Source organism: Plectropomus leopardus, chromosome 17 (genome assembly GCF_026936395.1).
Source record: "Plectropomus leopardus strain MGB_pleo_1.0 chromosome 17, ASM2693639v1, whole genome shotgun sequence".
In the NCBI taxonomy this organism is placed as follows: domain Eukaryota; kingdom Metazoa; phylum Chordata; class Actinopteri; order Perciformes; family Serranidae; genus Plectropomus; species Plectropomus leopardus.
Window position 1 is genome coordinate 32,623,602 of NC_142192.1, and position 16,781 is coordinate 32,640,382.

At 42.9% G+C, this 16,781-nt stretch overlaps 1 protein-coding gene across 1 annotated transcript in view; it reads left to right on the top strand.

Annotated features, from left to right (window-relative positions):
- LOC121957412 (autotaxin-like) overlaps window positions 1–16,781 on the top strand; it is a 59,067-nt gene that overhangs the window by 28,938 nt on the left and 13,348 nt on the right. The gene's annotated exons all lie outside the window — the stretch shown is intronic.

Here is a 16,781-nt window from a genome sequence, read left to right on the forward strand (position 1 = left end):
CTTGCCTGTGTTGGTTTAAATAAAAGTTATTACCAACTGTTCCTGTTTGCCGGTGTACTGCATCTGGGTCCACACCACACCCGTTACAGTACAATCTGGCCAGACATGGACCCAGCAGAGAACACCGCTCTTCTGTCTTGCCTAGCCCGCGTGGAGGGAATGCTGCAGCAACACGAGGCCCAGCTCACCTCCAATGCGGCTGAAGCTCGTCAATCGGCTTCGGCGCTGGAAGGAGCGCTAACCCAGGTAAACAGATGGCTACCACGCTGACGCATCAAGCTTCTCCTGCTTCAGTTCCTGCCTTGCCTGCTCCACTCCCGACGCTATCTCCTAGCACCGCATCCGAACCCCGGGTAGGGGCTCCAGAACAATATGCCGGGGATCCCGAGGGCTGCTGTCCATTTCTAACAAACTGCTCAATCCTGTTTGCCCTGCAGCCGCATACCTTCGCCACAGAGGGAGCCAGAGTAGCCTTCGCCATTCACCACCTCACCGGCAGGGCACGCTTGTGGGGAACGGCGGAGTGGGAGAGAGGCACGCCAGCCTGCGCCTCCTTCCAGGCTTTCGCGGAGGAGCTATGGAAGGTTTTCGGACCAGTTCCAGCGGGACCTGACGCCACTGGGGGTCTCCTGAGTCAGAGACAGGGGAATCGGACAGTCGCAGATTTCGCCATAGACTTCAGGACCCGAGCTCGGCTAAGCGACTGGAACATGGCGGCCCAGTGTGACGCCTTTCTCAACGGGCTGGCTCCGTACATTAAGGACGAGCTGGTCTCGTTTGACCTCCCCAGTTCTTTGGATGGACTCATTGAGCTAACCACAAGATTGGACAGACAGATCCAGGCGAGGAGGAGAGAGCAGTGCCTGGAAGGAGCTGATCGTCGGGTTTCTGCCCGCCAGTATGGTTCTCCTGCTGCCCCCGGTCATCCTTCAGAACTCACTCAGGGAGGGGCGGAGCCCATGCAGGTGGGGCGCACCGGCCTGACGCCAGAGGAACGTGAGAGACGATGTCGGGGAAACCTCTGTCTCTACTGTGGCCAGGCCGGCCATTTTGTCTCTCGATGCCCAGCAAAAGGGAGGGTTCAGCAGTAGAGAGGGGCATCCTGCTGAGCCGATCTCGGAACTCTGCCCCTGACCAACGACGCCTGTTTCACGTCCAGCTCCTGTTGGCGGAGGGATCTCACACCCTCACCACTTTCATTGACTCTGGGGCTGACGTTAATCTCATTGACGAGGAACTCGCCCGGCAGCTAGAGATCGAGCTGGTCCCTCTTCCTTGTTCGATACCAGCCAGCGCCCTGGATGGCCATCTTCTGGGGACTGTCACTCACCAAACCACACCCATCTCGATGCTCCTGTCTGGCACGCACCTCGAGACCATCAGGTTTCACGTTCTGAGGTCTCCCAACCTTCCCCTGATACTCGGCTACCCCTGGCTTCGCCGTCACAATCCACATATAGACTGGTCTATGGGGTCCATCCTGAGTTGGAGCCCCTCCTGTCATCAGATCTGTCTTCGACAGACAGTCACACCCACGCCGCCTGCAAGTTCCTGCTCCACTCCAGACCTCTCTAAGGTGCCCTCAGAGTACCACGATTTCCGGGAGGTGTTTAACAAGACGAGGGCCACTTTTCTGCCCCCTCACCGGTCATATGACTGCGCCATCGACCTTCTCCCCGGTTCTGTTCCTCCCAAGGGTCGCCTATACTCCTTGTCAGCACCTGAAAGAGAGGCGATGGAGACGTACATCGGCGATGCTTTGGCCTCCGGTATCATCCGGCCCTCCTCGTCCCCCACTGGGGCAGGCTTCTTCTTTGTTGGCAAGAAGGATGGCCCCCTGAGGCCCTGCATCGACTACAGGGGTCTGAACGACATCACCATTAAGAACCGCTATCTTCTCCCCCTCATCGCCTCCGCCTTCGAGCTGCTTCAGGGGTCCACCATCTACATGAAGCTGGACCTCCGCAATGCTTATCATCTGGTTCGGATCCGAGAGGGGGATGAGTGGAAGACGGCGTTTAACACTCCCACTGGACATTATGAATACTTGGTGATGCCCTTCGGACTCACCAATGCCCCGGCTGTTTTCCAGGCCCTCATTAATGACGTGCTCAGAGACCTGCTTAACAAGTATGTGTTCGTTTACCTGGATGACATTCTGATCTTCTCTCACTCCAAGCAAGAGCACATACATCATGTCCAGACGGTTCTGCAACGCTTGTTGGAGAACTCCCTGTTTGTCAAGGCTGAAAAATGCAAATTCCACGCCTCCTCTGTCTCCTTCCTGAGGTACATCATCGGCCACAATCGTATGGAGATGGACCCTGCTAAGGTCTCTGCTGTCGCCTCCTGGCCGGTTCCTGATTCTCGCGAGCAGTTGCAACGTTTCTTGGGGTTCGCCAATTTCTACAGGAGGTTCATCCGGGGTTACAGTACGGTGGCTGCACCTCTCACTGCCCTCACCTCCTGCAAGGTCTCTTTCCGGTGGTCCTCGGCCGCCGAGGAGGCTTTCCAGCTCCTCAAGAGGCGCTTCAGCTCGGCTCCCATTCTCCTGATCCCTGACCCTGAGAGACAGTTTGTGGTGGAGGTGGACGCCTCTGATGTGGGGGTGGGGGCCGTACTCTCCCAACGTTCCGCTGTGGACCAGAAACTCCATCCCTGCGCCTTCTTCTCCCGACGATTGTCCCCGGCAGAAAGAAACTACGAAATTGGCAACCGGGAATTGTTGGCGGTGAAGTTGGCATTGGAGGAGTGGAGGCATTGGCTGGAAGGGACCATGGTTCCCTTCCTTGTCTGGACAGACCACAAGAACCTTGAGTACATCCGCTCAGCCAAGAGACTGAACTCTTGCCAAGCCCGGTGGGCATTGTTCTTCGCCAGGTTCGCCTTCACCCTCTCATATCGACCTGGTTCCCGCAACGTCAAACCCGACGCCCTGTCTCGACAGTTTCTGGTTGGGGAGGAGGACTCCCCCAGCTCGGACAGCATACTCCCCGCTTCTCGTCTCCTGGCCGCCCTCACCTGGGAAATTGAGGAACGTATCAAGGCGGCATTGGAGGACCAGCCAGGGCCCAGCTCTTGCCCCCAGGACCGCCTATTCGTTCCTCAGGAATTGAGATCCGAGGTTCTGCAATGGGCCCACGATTACCGACTCACCTGCCATCCAGGTATTGCATGGACCAAGGAGGTCCTGCAACGGCGGTTCTGGTGGGCTACCCTGGAAGAAGACATCAAAGACTTTGTTAACGCATGCCCTGTATGCAATCAAAATAAAGCCCCACGATGGGCCCCTGCCGGCCTCCTACGACCTTTACCGGTGCCTCATCGTCCCTGGTCACACATTTCTCTGGACTTTGTCACTGCTCTGCCACTGTCAGGAGGCAACACCACTATCCTGACAGTGGTGGACCGGTTCAGTAAAATGGCTCACTTCGTGCCTCTGCCCAAGCTCCCTTCGGCCAAGGAGACCACTGGGCTGCTCCTGGAGCACGTGTTCCGGCTCCACGGCCTCCCTTCTGACGTGGTCTCCAATCGAGGTCCCCAGTTCACCTCTGCATTTTGGAGGGAGTTCTGTCGCCTCCTGGGTACCTCTGTCCCCTGCTCTCCTCCTGTTTCTGAGCCGTCTGGGGGTGACGATGTGGACTCTGCCTCGGAGATGGACGTTTCCCTCTCTGGGGACGAGGGTGGTGAAACTGGAGCGTCCGAGGAATTCTAGCCCTCGTCCTGGCCCCCTCCGCCCACCCTGCTCCTGTGGCCTCGTTTTGGGACGTCATGGGCCGTCCCTTGAGGGGGGGGTTCTGTCATGATCCCTGCCTCTCATCCTCCTCCTGTCACTCTGCCAGTACTTTTCCACTCACCCTCCCTCTGCTCCACTCTACCTGCAAGCCACGCCCACCTCTTCTGCCAGCTCAGCTCACTCACCTCACAGCTGCTGCTCATCACCAATCAGTCCTGCATATAAGCCTCTCCAGCACACTCACTCTCCGCCAGATTGTTCTACCGCGTCATGCAAGACTTTCCAGCGTTCTTCTGCCTGAACTCACGAAGCCGACTCTGCCTGTCCCCGACCTGCTCTCCTCATCTGATCCCCGGTAAACCTACCTGCCTTCTGTCCCCGACCACGTGTTCTTCTTCAGCGTTTCTAGAAGTGATCTGCTCTGCTGGTAACGATTCCTCTGCCTGGCCCCGACGACTGTCCTGCCTGTTCCCCGTCGGTACTGCTGCATTCACGGACTGCTCAGCTGGCTACGAAACCCCCGCCTGTCTCCGACCATTCCTCCGCTCTCGGACTACGGGGCTTCCTCCTCGCTGACATCGTGTGCAGTAAGCTTCGTCTCTTCACACCGTCTGATCATCAGAGACTGTGTTTGGGCGCTCCGCTCGAAGAACGAACTTTACTCAGTACTGTTTCACTTTGCTTCGTTCCTTGCCTGTGTTGGTTTAAATAAAAGTTATTACCAACTGTTCCTGTTTGCCGGTGTACTGCATCTGGGTCCACACCACACCCGTTACAGCGGGGGTGATTTTATGTCTTGTTTGTCCTTTTTCAACATTTTTTTTTAAGTTCTGTCCTCAAATTGAGAAAACAACACTAAAATCTTGTATCTGGACAGACATGCTTGTTTTTAGTCTGGCTGCACTAGTTTTCAGATATCTGTGGTTCTTTAAGATGTCTTTTGATATCATTACCACAAAAAATCTTGTGAAGAGCAGTTTTCCTGCTTTGTACATTATTGACATTATTTTTTGACCTTTGAGTAAAATCAGCCAAAATGTCTGAGTTGAATATCATTTGCTGACATTTGCATGTGGGCTTGTCCAGGACCAGCAGAAATCCTTTTTTAATCATTTGTGTGCCTTTTCTCCCATGCATCATGTCGGCGTTTATGACTAATGTGTGGTGTGATGTGTGAGTGTGCGCCCTCATAACATTTCAGACAGCAGTTTAGACTTACATATGCTGCTTCGCTCGTAAATAGCAACAGGACATGACTGTTGATGGCAGGATGTAACAACAGCTGCAGCGAGTCACAGCCGGTTTCCTAAATGTGTCAAATATCACGGAGCCAAAACCCAGGAAGCCAGCCAAGGAAGAAAATTGTCAACAACTGATCAAACTAAGATGTCTGACTGTGTTGCATCTCACATTACTCTCCAAAACTGTTACACTCAGCACACTTCTTTTTTGAAACATTTCGTGGACTCTTTAGTGCACTTAATGATTCACACATTTGGAAATCAACAGATGTTTTATTTTGGCTCTGAGGGGAAAACACAGATCATCTGTGCTTTTTCCTTGAGGTAAAAACTGTTTAAGAATCCCAGTTTCCTTTTTTGCAGAAGCCTTCGTGAGCTGCCGCTGCTGCAGGCTGATAAATACACTGTGCATGTTTAGAAATACGCTGCAAATATGTACACAGTATACATGAAGCTGCGGCGCCATTAAGGGAAAGTTACAGTTCGCAACCGGAAAAGCCCTTACACAGTTTAAATGTCATGATAGGATGAGTTATTTTGACCTAAACATTCTTGTGCTCTGTTGAGTCATTTATTTTTAGTCTTTGTTTACAGCTTAAAAACAAGCCTTGCGTAAGCTTCTTTTCCTCAGATCACTTTGGCGTCATCTTTTTAGCCGTTTGCATAAAGGTCTTTTTGTCATCTCAGCATCATGAGTTTTTTTTGCTTAAAATTACAGCTACATATTTATGAAGAATTTTATTTTAAATTCTGCTGGGTCGGATTACATTGCACACAGAGGGACTCCTCTATATCTTTAATAATTAATATGGTAATAATAATTATACTGATAACAATAATAATACAATTAATAGATAATAATAGTTATTATTATTTTATTTAAAAAGCACTTTTCAAAAACACTTTGCAAAAATCTAAAAAAAAAAATCTAAAAAAAGGTTTTAACAGAGAATACACTAAAATACAGAATAAAATACAGACACCATAAAGTTCATATGATATTAGTTACACATTGAAAGCAGTTTAAGCATCTTGAACAAGAGGAGGTCAGTGCAGTCACAAATGTTTTGTTTTTTTACTTAGCAAACAGTCGTTTGCTTCTGTATTAATTTTCATCCAATTCTAAAACAATGGTTCGCATGGTAACCTCGGAAAATGAACACACAACGGGTTCACATGGTAACCTACAAATTAGCGCCCCACAATGTTTTACGTTCTTAACGGAGGTTAAAATAAGGTTTCCTGAAAATTACTCGAAGTTCATACGGTTACGAACAGGGTTAGGAGCCCCGGTTACCTCAGGGAAGTCCTGGTTGTCAGGTCTTATCATGAGGTTTCGTTCTGTATGAAAGCAGAAATCTGAAGGCGGTGACATTTGAGTGGATATGTAACACTAAGGGGAAATCCATCTCGTTATTTCAACACAATAATTTTAGTTTCCCTTTTTTCCTGATAAAGAATAATTCCTCAAAAGTCCCTTAAAGCCTGGCAACGAATGCCTAAACACACACACACACACACACACACACACACACACACACACACACACACACAGAGAGAGTGAGAGAGTGAGCCGCCGCCCCCCCCCTCGGTTGTATTTATACTTTTACTTTGCCAAAAAGAGAAAGTGGAGCATGGCTGACATGTCTGGCTTTCATTCCTCAGTGATTCTTCTGGGAAAGGTTTAATTAGAGGCCACCTGATGAATTGGAAAGAGATTTATTATATTTTGTCAGTGAAACTTCTTCCACGTCATAGTGAGGGGGAGGTAATACTGGCAGGACAGAAATTAAGGATAACTGGATACATAATATTGTCTGTCATGCCACTTATGTTTTCAGTAAACTCATTGAGTTGTAATGTGTGTGAAATAACAGTCAATATAGGCTAAAAAACTAATTTACAAGCTGCCTTTTAAGTGTAAAATGTGCAGCATGGTTGGACGCTTCAGTTCTGGAGAATTTCAGGCCTCAGAGTTCACATTGTGTTCGGTGTCCTGCAGCACACCGAGTGTTTATAGAAAACTAAGAGACTCTAAACGAGCCAAGCCTCTTCTTTCTATTGTGTACAGTTTTTTTTGCAGAAGTTTCTGTTCTGTCCTTTTTTTTCTTATATCAAATCCTGGTGGAGACTGAACTCTGTTTAACTCCACCAAAAGGCTAAAAGTTCACTGTGATTTTGGGGAAGTTTCAGTCCCAAAGTTTCTCTTCTGTACAGGCAGCTACAGAAACGAAGGCAGTGCAATAAACAAAAACAAAAAAGACCAAAAGAAGACCTATGCAAAACCTATACATCAGTCTCATTAACGAATACTCAAGCCACTTAAACTTAAACATCACATGTTCGAAAAGTAGTTGTAAGAAGTGCATTTATGCAAATGCAATTATTTATTTATTCCTATCCCTATAAGATTTGTGTGTTAAAGATACTTATACTTTTGAAACTGGTGCCACATGTTCAGAGAACGAGGTAGAAAACCTACAACTACCAGAATGCACTGCACCACACTGGACCAATAAAGGCCCTCACTGACAGGTGATGAAATGCAAACTTGGCCATTTTCACACAGGAAACAATATGGAGGCGGGCTGGTAACAAGCAATCTCAAATTACAGCTAAACAGTACACTAAAATATATTCTGAAAACAAACAAGGTGAGAAATAAGCAACGCAGTAACAGAATCTTGGTTTACATTTGATCAGGACTGCTTAGTTTTATCACACAGTTTTGGGAAATTTTTTTTGTTGCACACTTCCTGTTCACAAATTCTCATATTACAGCTAAACAGGGCACTACAAATGTTTCTGAGGACATTTTAGTAGAGGAATAGGCAATGCAGCATCAGAACCAGATTTAAATTTAATCAGCACTGTATAGTTTTTACAGTTTGGGATGAGTTTGAGAGAAGGGAGGGTCTCTCTCTTGATCCGCTTCATACGATTTGTGTCTGTGGTGGCAGCCGTCCAAAAATGCGAATGCCACTTGGCCGCCACTTGGCAGTGCCTCGTTGGCACAATGGTTCATTTGACTGTCATCTGATCTGCAGCAGTTATGGCTAAGTTTGGTTATTTGAGAACATTAGTCAGAGCTTGGTTGCAATTTGGAAACAGAAAGAAAACAGTGGTGAATGTTTTTCATGCAGTACGTCATTGTTGGATGCTTTTATGCCTTAAGATAGACTTGACTGTGGTGACGGATGGATGCATTAATGGATAAATACACAAAAACTACTTCGCTCCCCTGGCACAGTGAGATGTGTTTCCCAAATGACTAATATGTTCATGTTTTCTGCCCATTTTACAAAAAAAATGAAGCTTCGTCATATTAGTCTGTACAGAGGTAGAGCCATTTTAATTTAAAGAGCAGTTTTGTACAGTTTAGTTAAACAATTGCATTTACAAAAAACAATTCAAAACTCTGCGTGAGTTAGATTGACTTTGTTGACTATTCTTTGTGGTTTTAAAGTCTCTGGAAACGTGGCATGAAATAGTAAAAAAAGCACATCTTATATCAAAGTTTAGCGTCTCGTGAAGTATCTACAAAATACTGGGTGAAAATAAATGTTCCCAACAATTAGAAAACCTTGTTGAAAACTGCTCATTTTGAGGATAGTTGCAGTTCTCAAGACTGTAGAGGGGTTTACATGACAGTTTTTCGCAAAATTTAAGTGATATTTTTGATATGCCGATAAAACACAATTGCGAGATGACTGTTTCCATCAAGTGATGTTGTGCGGCTTCTCTCCAGTAACCATGGCGATGGATGTTTAAAACATTAGCAGCTTTATTTTTATTGCAGCCACTGCACTAGCGGTCATTATTTCTAATCCAAGGCCACGTGGGCGCGTTATGGAGCCATGATGGAAAGGCGAGCCCCTTATATGTGGGAGCAGCCACATATGAGGGATTTCTGGGAGCTGATATTTCATGTGACCTAGAAAAGCCAACAAAAAAAAAAAAATTCCATTGCAGTTTTGCCAAATATGGCTTTTTCAAATTGGTCCAGTCCAACAGCGCTCCAAATTTACCAGCGGTCCAGTTTTGGCCAGAGTGCGCTCCGGCACTCAGAGTGAGTGTTTCCAAATGCACCCTATTGAAAGAAGCGTTGAGGGATTTCAGTTTTGCATGTTAAATTAGTATCAGCTGACAGGTGACTTCAAATTTTTGATCATCTTTATCTATATTACATCATATGGATCGTGGATAACCACACCCAAATCTCAGGAAACTGTGAAAAAACTAACAATATATAATGACAATATATCGAATATGGATTTAGGATAATGTCTGATCATTTCTGATGCTTTTTTATTATTCCTTTGCAAGCTCAAGCAAAATCCTTACAAAATAACTCAGGTTATTAGCTCATATTTTTTCATGGAGGATAAAAGGATACAAAAGGGGCTGACACCTTAAATAAATTTTTGTTTTGGGATGAGCTTTGAGAAAAAAAGGTCCCCGCCTGAGCCTGAACTGCTGACTGAAAGAGAGAGCAAAAGTGCAGAAAATGAAAGTAACCTGGCTTTACTTTAGGGTCAGTGCGTGTGCTGCTAAGAAAGATACCATCTGTAAAAACCTCCAAACAGTGCAGAAATGAAAGCTCGCTCAGCTGTTTTAGGTGTGTTAAAGTCATAGGTGCTTTCTCTGATTCCCCGCTGAAGTGAGTGAAACGAAAAATATATATGTATACAAAAATCTTTATTTGTATAGCACCTTTTTATACAAGAAATGCAGCCCAACATGCTTCACAACAAAGAAATTAAATGTACCAAGTGCTTCACATCAGAAGACATAAAAGACATAATAAAACCAGCATTTAAAAATCAATCTGAACAGAATGGATAGAAAACATCGTCACATCGATGAAACCCACTTCAGTAAAAGTAAGATAAAAATAAGGGTAAAAATAGAATGCAAGGTATAACATAAGATGGAAAATAAAACCCATTGAGATAATATTAATAAGAATAAAGCAAAAAATAGAGTATAAAATGCATAAAATTAAGGAAATTACGACATTTTGCTTTGCGAGGCCCAATGCAAAGCAGTTAAGTCAGAACTAGTTAAAGGCTACAGTGAAAGGTATTTCTTTACAAAATATATAACTATATAAATTATGCTGTGTTCCACAGCTTTGGGGCATAAGTGACAAACGCTGCATCCCCAGTTTACTTTTGGCTGTTTTTGGGAACCTCCAATAAAGCCGCTGCAGACGATTGCAGTTTTCGTGAAGGCAAGTGAGGAACAAGAGGGTGAGTGATGTAACTTCTTGGTCGGAGCCCGTTAAGGGCTTTGTGTGTCAGGAAAAGGACCGTAAAATAGAGTAAAATGAGGTGAAAAGAATAATTTATTCCAGGATTTTTTCTCATTTTTAGCTCAAACTTGAACGTTTTCCTTGTACAGATAATTGTAATTGTATTGTCTGGTATCCGGGACACCAGCTGTTCTTAAAAACCCTGAATTCAGCTGACTGCTTTGGTTATTTTCCAGGAGTTTTCCCTCTCTTGTTGTCATGGGATACTGCGGCGGGGAATCTCCTTTTAGTTGCCAAAACATCATGCTCTAGCAAGCTGTGGCATGTCGCATATAAACACAGGAGTGCAAACATGACTCACTGTGATGATATTTTGGGACACGGATCCCCTGCTCATATAGAGGAGTGGGACTCCATGAGTCACAGTAACTGACAAATGAATGTTGGTCAGTTTCTGACTAACTTGATTAAGTAACAAGCAGAGGTTTACAAAGTGAGTGTTGAAATGTCTCTATGTCTCCACCACCAAGACGCTCAGACTCTGTGGTGGATTTGCATGTCTTTATCGTCTTTATGAATCTTTTTGTGGTTTTGTGTCACTTTGTGGTTGTTTTGCCACTTTTTGTAGTTGTATTATGTGTCGTTGCAGTCCATTTACATCTATTTGTGGTCTTTTTCTGTCTCTTTATGGTTGTTTTGTGTCTTTTTGTAGTTGTTTGGGTCTCTTTGAAGTTAATTTGTGTCTTTTTAAGGTAATTGTATGTCTTTTTTATCATTTTGTTTTGCTTTGCAGTTGTTTTGTATCTTTTATGGGTTTGTTTAAGGTATTTTGCATCTCATTGTGGTACTTCTGTGTCTTTTTGTGGTTTTTTGCATCTTTTGGAGGTAATTTTATGTCTTTTATGTTTTTATTGTATCCCTTTTCACCCATTTTGTGTCTCTTAGCAGTTTCTTTGCGTCCTTTTGTAGTTGTTTCGGTGTCGTTGAAGAAATTTCATCTGTTTTATAGGTTATATTGTTTCTTTTATTGGTTATTTTGTGTCACTTTGTAGTCAGTTTGTGGGTGTTTTGCCCCTTTTGTTGTTATTTTGTGTCTCTTTACATTTGCTTTGCATATCTTTTGTGGTCATTTTAATTTAAATTTTTCTATGGTCCTAAAAAGGAGAGAGGGCCTCTCTGGGAATTTAGCTGGTTTAGAGTGGCAAGGCGTAGTAGGTCCTTGTGTGTTAAGGCCCGGGTGCCCCCTGACTCCTTGGGCCCCTGGGCCTATGGCTGGTAGGCCTGCACATCCATGATCACGCAGGTGATTCAAAGGAATTTCATTGCTGTACATTTATGTTTCTTGATAAATAAGACACTGATTTCAGCTTTCACATTTATTATTTTTCAGTTTAGCCCAACAGACAGTGTCAAAAATAATTCAGAAATATTGCTGGAACAATACAGTGGAAGTATGTGTTTAAATATTAAATGCTTTATCACACACACAAAAAGTTTTTCCCCAGTATCTCTGTAGTTTAGCTTCTGTGTCCTGTAAGTATCACCTCAGTGCCACTAGAGGTCCTTGTAGGTTAAACTGATCAAAGTTTAACATCAGCATGAGGGCGGCGGCATCTGCCTCACTTCATTTGTGAGAGACTGGGTTACTGATCCTGATCACTGAAGGATACACTGATCTGGGTGTACTCTTTTCCTGTCACGACTGCGCCCAAATTCTGCCATGTCATCCAACATTCTACATACATCAAACTTGATGTCATACCTAAATTTATTCAGAGCCATGTCGCAGAGTGTAGCTGCACTAAACTTGTAAGATTGCAAAAATCTCACAGTCTGTGGGAGGCTTTAAGGAAGTGAGAGAGAGAAGTCTCAGGAGAGCAGGGTTAACATTTATCTGGGTCCTGTCTACAGTCCAGACAACAACAGTCCTCCATTTGACAATGAAACACCTCAGGGAAACTCCTTGTGATGTTCCTCTGAACAGGAAGCTGCCTGCATTTAAGTTGCGTTTGGGAAGTGAATGAGCTGCCAGGAAGCCTGCAGGCGCTGGGAAGTTGTCAGATACTTTTTAGGGTCACGCAGATCAAACAGCTCATTTCCTGCAAGGTCACTGTCAATTCATGGCTGCGAGGATGATTAGGTGTAAATGTGCTCTGCAGAGAGTTCACTGTGTACAGACTGTGCTAATATAAAGGCTCTGTTACTTTCCAAGAAGTCGAAGAACATTGATGGATTATCCGCTTTTGCAAGAGCAGGGTGTTCCCCCAGTCAAGGAGTCACTCGCCAGCAAAGAAAAATGCTTAAATGTACTTAGCAAGAAACACAGTATGATAATACTGTGTTTAGTATTTAGTTTACAAAAACATTCAACATGCACAGACTGCTGCGCAACAAACATCTGAACTCCACATCATGACATCTAAACACTTAATCATTTCATTTATCCACCCAAAAATTACAGAAGTCATAGAAACTGACACTCTGTATAAACTTTGCGCTCCCACTTGATTTTATTGGTGAGGAGTGAGTCACGCTCTAAAAAAATGTTGTGTCACCCGTCTGTCATCGATATGATATATATAAAAGTTTTAAAAAGGAGTATTTCATGTAACAGTTTATCAGGCATACTTCTGTTAGTCAAGCTGCAGTGACACAATGTCAACAAAATGTCAAAGTGTGTTTTAAGGTTCATGGCTTTCACACAGCGTGTGTAATAATATGTCTAAAAAATGCATTGAACATTGTCTGGCAGCGGTTCAATTTTTGGTTGAAGTTTAGTTAAATATACTCTTAAAAAAGCAGAAATCATTATCATCATCCTGAATATTACTGTCTAACCCGTTTAAAGTCGGCTCTCAGAGTTATGAAATGAAATGTGTTCCTCTCTCTTGTTGTGCGTGTACCTGCTCTGCAGGTTACATCACATTTACTCTCATTAGACCTCAAAGAAAAACAACCAAAAAACCCTGAAAATCAAACACACATAACATAATACAAACATAAAATAAACATAAAAGAGGACTTGCAAAAGCTTTCATTTTTAGATTCATACTTTCATTTCTACCAGAAGGTTTAATATTCTAAAAAATCAATTTATTTTTCTCATACTCAAATCATACGAAGCATGTACTGAGGTCATGAGCTACCACAGCACCAGACACCCCGCCTCCCATAGAAAACTTTTTGGCGACTTTTAGATCTTATGCAGATTCATTGATGAGGTAGCTAACAGAGACAGGAGGAGGAGGCTACAGGCCTTCTGTCAAACACAAATCAGCTGAATCGAATGCTATTACGAAGTTGTTATAGCACGTTTCACTACACAAATACAAATTGAACTGTGTGTGTTTCTCTGTAAACTGAGCACTTTGGTGCGTTCACAGTATTTAAACGGCACCTTTAAGTGCTTTATATATTTAAAAAAATAAATACATGGAAATCTGACTTTACACAATACGGGACCTTTAAGGCTTTGGAGGAGAGACTGTGTTCATGACGAGCACCTTTATTAAGTGTTGACTCTTGAACGTGGGAGATAAGACAGGAACCACGCAGTGTGGATGCTGACGGTGGAGTGAAAGATCAAGTTTTGGTGGTGATGTTGAAAATCTTTTCCAGCGTGGGAAAGCAGAAGTGTCTGAGTAAGAAGCAGCAGAAAACCACTCACAGAAGATTAAAAAAATGAGAAAAATAACATCTCTGTTAAACTTTTTACAAAATTCATTCAATCATTTTACTCAACATCATTCATCCACTTGTAAACTGCAATGATATTTGACCTGATATAGGACCTGAAACAATTTGGAAAATGATTTTTCCAAGTACTAATTCATGTCTGATGGTATTTTGAGCAGTCAGATTATCCTATTTTGTGTAATCACAGGATGTCTGCAGGGTCAAATAAAATAGAAGACAGCTGCTTTTCCGTGAAACCACGAGACACACCAGCTTTTCCAGCCTACTCTAAGACTAAACTGTAATATTAAAACTATTGTTTGATTGTGTTTGATGAACAGCTTGATATTTCCTTAAGGACACAAACACTGCAGCTCAGATTGAAACCAAAACACTCCAAATCAAACTGCCCATATCGGTTTGCTTGTAAAGATAAACGCATCGACTGCAAGCTGTTTTCCATCCAGAGTGTTTTTCCATTCATGATAGCGTGCAGAGATGACAGGACATTTAGTCTGTGGGAGTCAAGTTGCAGGTTCTGGAAAGCATTTCAAATGACTCTCTCGTCTTTAGTTCGAGGCTCTTCGATGAAGCACTTTGTGTTCTCATCCTGTCGTAGGTCACAGTAACGTAATAGATATCAACAGATTACAGGAGATTACACAAGAAAACACGACAAAAACAAAACATGCATGTCAGCTGGAAAAAAGACCCATTCGCTCTACAAATGTCTCACATCTTTGGGGCGTTTCAACAAACCATAGTTTCTAGGCTACTTAGTCTGCTTCAGCTCCAATTTTGTAAAATCCAGATACTCACGTGAGGCAGGAGAAAACTTTAAGAGGTTTATTTTCAAATACAGAAAAACACACACTGTAAAACCTGATAGTTTGGTTCAACTCAAACCATGTGAGGACACAGATTGCCCTAAATCATTTAATTATGTTAACTCAAAAAATGTTATCTTAAAATTACTTAATTAAGTCGAAGTAGCTTAAGTATTTAATGAACATCATTTAACTGAAAAACTTTACCTTTACACTTATTCTCAATTTGATTCTGCAACACGTTTTCATAAAGTTGAGACAAGCACATGTTTACTGACTTCACCTGGCAACAACCCTCAGTAAGTGTTTGGGAACTGAGGACACTAACTGTTGAAGTTTTGGAAGTGAAACTCTTCACATTCTCGCTCGATATCATAGATATATGATAGATATGATAGACTGACATAACAGTCCGTGGTCTCTGTAGTCGTATTTTGTGCCTCATTATGTTCATGCACACATGTTATATGCATATGTGTATAATTAAAAAAATATAATAAAGTAAAAAAAAAATGAGTTAAAGTCTATCAGTTATAACTTTAAATATCTTTTTTTTTTCTACTGTACTCAACTGTATTTAGATAAAAAAAAAATAGTAGCCAATCACTTTTTTTTTCACATTTTACATAGCAGAATCTTGGTTGCAAAAAGTCGACGAGCTAGATCTCAATAAAGTTTATCGGTTTTGCTGCTCAGATTTAAATCAGAGTGCAGTTGCACCAGCTTGGAGGCTGATGTATGTCATCGTCCCATTTCAACAACAGTATTCATTTTCAAAAAACATTTTGCAAACAGGGTGGCTCATCAACATTATTGGGACATGACTGAGAAAAATATGAGGTTAATGTCTTTACACCTTTGTTTGTTTTGTCCTCTGAAAGAACATCTTGTTATTTTTCAGTGGAACTAACGTCATTACTGTGTGACACAATAATATTATGTAGCTGCAGTCAGATGGGAAGCCCCCTCTCCCCCTCCTGTCTGCTACAAGACAAAGACTGCGCCTGTGTGGATTATTTAACTGTTTCACATTTCTGGAAACGTTGGCCCCAAGTTTGGACCCAGTTTTTGCACACAATATATTATTAGTTTATCTTCTCTAAACTGCCAGTGCACCAACTGTGCATGTAAGCTGAAGCCAGAAGTAGTGCAACACTGTTCCAATGCCACAAAGCGTCCAAGGAAGGAGGTCTGACATGCAAACCTACCTAATTTGCATTCCTACCAACACTGAAAATTGGCTTCGTTTTTTTTTTTTAAATAATGACATTTTCTATTTTTTATTTTACAGTTGATGATGACAAAATGATGCACAGGTGAATAATACTGGAAGTGACTTAGTATAATAATAACATCATAGCTGATGAAGAATGAACAACAATATGGAGGTATCAGTGGAAATGTACCAGTTCACAAACCTGGATGGAGGTTAGTAGGAAATGTCTAATAAAGTTCTTCATTACACCATCCCAAAAATTCCACTATATCAATAACTCACCAGCCTGCTGGAGAAAATGTGGAAGCCTAAATGCAGATCACTATCATGTTCTATGAGATTTCCCTGTTATTGAAAAATTCTGGGAAGAGATACATAATGCTATACGAGATATTTTCAGATGCCAACTGCCCCTGGAGAGTAAAACTCTTTTTTTTTTTTGGACTCATACCTCAACAATGGGCAAAAAGAGACAAATACTTATTTAATATATTGCTTTTAGCAGGTAAAAAGGCCCTTGCAAGGAAATGGCTATCGCAGGAGAGCCCAACCTTAAATACATGGATGGACATTACAATGGACATTTATAAAATGGAGAATCACAGCGCATGTTAATTATAACTTGTAATTATTCATATCACGCTGGGAAAGATGGGTTGACTACGTAACACTCCACAGGCCAGACTTTATTTTTACACACCTATAATGACATGGTAAAGAACAGATCACTCCCCACGTGTTTTACACTTTTCACTGTTCCTCTTATGTTCCTGTCAGAAATTTAAAAAATGTGGCATCTTAGACATATATAAAGGCTGTACAAAGCTTTTGA